The sequence below is a fragment of the Solanum dulcamara genome, chromosome 2 (genome assembly GCF_947179165.1).
Source record: "Solanum dulcamara chromosome 2, daSolDulc1.2, whole genome shotgun sequence".
NCBI classification, from domain to species: domain Eukaryota; kingdom Viridiplantae; phylum Streptophyta; class Magnoliopsida; order Solanales; family Solanaceae; genus Solanum; species Solanum dulcamara.
This window is the reverse complement of record NC_077238.1, coordinates 11,778,761-11,783,221: the sequence shown is the minus strand read 5'-3', so window position 1 is coordinate 11,783,221 and position 4,461 is coordinate 11,778,761.

Genomic DNA, 4,461 nt, shown 5'->3' with positions numbered 1-4,461 from the left:
GACTTATTCAAATCTTTAGAATCAATACACATTTTATGTTTTAAAGCTTCTTAGGTACTACCACACTACGTTATCTAATCAGCCTGAATGTTTGAATTCTCGAATCAATTCTATTTTGAGAATCGAGTTACCTCCTCTTTGACAAACTTGTGCGATGAGGGGTATTTTGTCACTTCTTCTGCTTCATCGAGGGTGATTTTGATCCAAGTTGAGCTTGTGCATGATTTTCTTCGATGAAATACTTGTCCTATTTAAACGTGTCCTAAGAATACTTTTGCATTAGCTTTAGAAAAATTCAATAAATTTGTGCCTGGGTTCATGGCCAAGGACCATACCAAGATATATATTTCTTTTCAGAAAATTGACGTTATAAGCAATTGTTCATTGTCAAAGATCTCTTAGGTCTTATTCTCACGGGTGATTGACACCTTTGAATTTTTGGCCGTCGATTTGTTACCACATGAACTGTATGCTTTGGTGAAACGTGTTTTAATGGTTCCTTTGTATTCTAGTTTTAGTTATAGTTGTGCTTTGTCCGATCACTTAGGAATTCCCTCAAGTATCCATCTTTGAGAGGTTGTGCTACCTATGCATGTATGTTTTTTGCAAATCCCGATCAAATGTCCATGTGTCCCATGGATCTCAAACCACAAATTGAAGTTTCTTTTATCAGGATTTGTTCAATATATATTTGGGCCACCTAGTCTCCTTGATATCTCTCATAGTTGTGACCAACTCCACAAACCCAATATTGAAATTATATTTTGAATGTTTTGGAATCCCTAAGTCTTTGGCTAGGAGTCAGGAAGGTCAACCGTCCCCTGTTGCTGCTAGCTTGATCTATTATTATAAAAATTTCCAATCATTGAGCGTCAAATGTTTAGCCTTAAATCCATGACTTAAAGTAACAATTTAATTTATTTAAGTGGTTCAAGGACAGGCAAATTATAGTGACCAAACAATAAGATTGTTGTTGTTGTTGTAGGGTTAAAGTGATGAGATTAATCAATAAACAATAAAAAAAATTGTGGGGAGAAAAGTAATGAATATTATTCGCCTTAAACCTATGGCTCTCTTCTCCTCGCGGCAACTCTCATGGCTGTTTTAGCCGTGTCCCAGCCTCCTGCCGAGGATAAAACACCACCACAATATCTCTAAAATATGATTGATTCAACACATAAACCAACATATGTCGCACAACTTCAAACCCATTCTTCTACCAAATCTATATCCAAAATTGAGTTGAAATCAATTAAATTTATTCATGGAAAGCCGACCATCCAATTCACCATGGATGAAGTTAATGAATTCAACATAGAGGAAGGACTACATCAAGCCGTTATTCTTAATTTTTCTTATGGAAAATCAGATCTACATGAGTTGCGTAAGGTTATTTCGAAGCAACTCGATATTAAAGTTGTAACATTGGCAATTTGAGTTTCGTCATCTCTTGATCAAATTTAATTTATATGAAGACTTTGTTCAAGCTTTGTTGAGAAATTCTGATTATATCAAATTCAATGGTGAAAAGTTTCTATTTAGAACTTTTCTGTGGACTATATGGTTCAATCCCAAGGAAGAAACATCAAAAGCATTGACATGAATATCTTTTTCAGATTTGCCGCTAAATGTTTTTGCCAAAAATCACTTTTATCAATTGCTTCAGCCTCTGAAAAACTAATTGATATAGATAAAGCCACTCAAGACCATACTAGATCAAGTACTGCCAGAGTTGAGTTCATTCTAAAACTACTGGATAAGCATCCAAGAAAAATTAAGTTATTCTTTAAGGACTAAGATTCTGAAAAAATTATTGAACATTATTAAGAGTTCATTTATAATAATCTCCCAAGATATTGTACTCTTTGTAAATGACAAGGGCGTGGTGAAAATAGCTGTCGTTTATTTCTAGAAAAGATTGGTGTTAAAAATCAAAATGATACAGTTGATAAAGGTACGAATGTGGAGCAATATCAAGGGAGAGAGTATAAATGCTAAATTGTAGAACAAAGACAACAAATAAGAAGAGGGACAGTTGGTCCTTGAAGGTAGGGATCGTTAATTTTGATGAAGATGTTCAAAATAATTTGGGGGCTGTTAGGGATGCTACTGTTGATCGAGCTATTGCAAATAGTTCTGATGAAGCTACGATTGCTAACTCTAATAATGAAGAGAGGCTGGATGAGGTTGAAAGGAATAATACATATCTGGAGAACAAAGGTAAGTCAATTGAGGCCGTTAGGTGGGGTATTGTAAAATATGGAGTATTAGGTTCACCTAATGTAGTTGAGGCTAAACAAGACTACTCAATTGCAGAAAATTTCAGTAACGGATGGGACTTTGGTCTCACATAAAAAAAAATAGTGGTTCTAAATCCTCAAACAATCAGATTTTGCACCAAAAGAATTTTACACAGGTTGAGTTTGATGGAAGCAACATTGTAGTTGAATGTACTCAATTTGACGTGTTGCGAGATGAGAATATTGGACAGTAAGAGAGGCCGCATGATACAGATGAATAATCTGCTGAATTTGAGAGTACTTTAGGCAAGTTCCAACCTATAACTAGTGTACTTCAGAACACACAAGGTTCTGTCCAGTTTAACAAAGGCGTTAATAATTTGAATTTTGTTAGTCGAGACTTGAATAAGCATAGTGAACATGTTGACACATGAAAACGATTTCATTGTTACATATGAAATAGTTGGTAAATAAATCAATCCAAATACAACTATCTTGTTTGTTTCGAATCCAGAGGAGGCTAAAAATGATTTGAATGTTTCTAAAGAAAAATAAGGGGAAATAAGTGCTTCTAAATGGGCAGATTTAGTTGACGAAGAGGAGAATATTACTTCACCTCATAGGAGTAAGTTAAGCCCTAAAACACCCAAATTTGTGCATAAAAATAAGGCAAATATATCTATGACAACGACGGGTACTTCTTCGAATTTAAGTGCTACAAAAATAAGCTTGGGTAATAGAGAAATCCTCCATGTTCTTGTTTCTCGTGATATGGATACATTGAGTGCAATTGATACTCCAAAGGTTAATAGGTTATAGTTTCAAGACTTAGTCCAACTATAGATTATGATATTGACTTGACAAATGACATGTCCGATGGAGATGATGAGGATGATATGCTGGAAATATGTTTTGATAAGGTGACCAAGGAAGTGGATATCTCACCTAGGTAACAAAGAAGTGGCGGCAACAAAATCAAAAAGAAGACAGGGAAGGCAGCATAGTACAGACGGTAAGGTGACTGAGGAATTTGTTTCAAGACATCTACCAATGTAACTAGCAAAGCAAAATCATATGACAGTGTCAACAACTTTAACAAGACCCAATAATTTCAAGAAGAATTGATGAACTATCAAGTATTGTTGGAAAAATTTGAAGAAGAAGACAAGAGGAAAATACTTTAGCTTAATTTAGATGAAAAAACTATCTTTTTTTAGTTCATACATATATAAATTGAAGTTTGAGGTTGACTACTCAACCTTATTCTTGACTTCGATATTCTTGCATTACTTAAGTATCTTCATTTGTAATATCATTATAAATAGTATGATGATCATAGAATACCTAGTTTGAAAGTTATAATTACAATTCTTGAGAGTAATAATAAGTGAATAATGAAAATTTTGATGGGATACAAGTGAGGGTAAATGGTATACTTATAATCAAACCCTAAGTAACATTTTTCATGGATTTTTCCCCTCATAACGTCCTACTACACGTCTCAGCAGCTACATTTGTGACTAAAAAGTTGCCGAATTGGATCCCAGATTCTTCAAGAGAGGTTATAGCCTAAACTTATCTTGACAGTCCACTTTGAAGCCAGGCGAGCCGATAATGCAGGTCCAAAATTACTTGAGACGGGAGCACGAGCTCAAGAGCTGAGACCATTATCGTTCTCACTGAATCATGCTTGATCTGTCTTCAATCCCCACATGTCACATTCTGATATGTCCAACTACTAAATTCGAGTTTTGACCAATACAAAGAAGAGCTAATCTATGCTCGGCTCTTTCACAATTATCTTGCAGTAAAACTCGTCTAGCTCGGCTCAATACTGTGAAAAGCACGGTTAGGCTCGACTCAAGCTCGACGCCCTGGCCTAATTTAGGCCTCATTTGTTTGTACCTAATGGAGGTCTGAATCTTAATCATTCAGATTCAGACCATTAAGTGCGTTTGTTTTTGGAAAACTTACATAAATATACTATATTAAAAAAGTATTTATCATTTAAATATTTTTTTCCACTGGACACTTATAATATATTTATAATACAGTTTTAATACAATTTTAATACATATTAGCGAAAATAATTTATAAAACTCATATAATATAAATTTTATTCATGGATAATATATTTATCACACACTTTAATACACTTATAATACATTGTGTCAATTTCTTACTAAACAAGTATAATATATTTTAAAGGTGAGAGTGATTC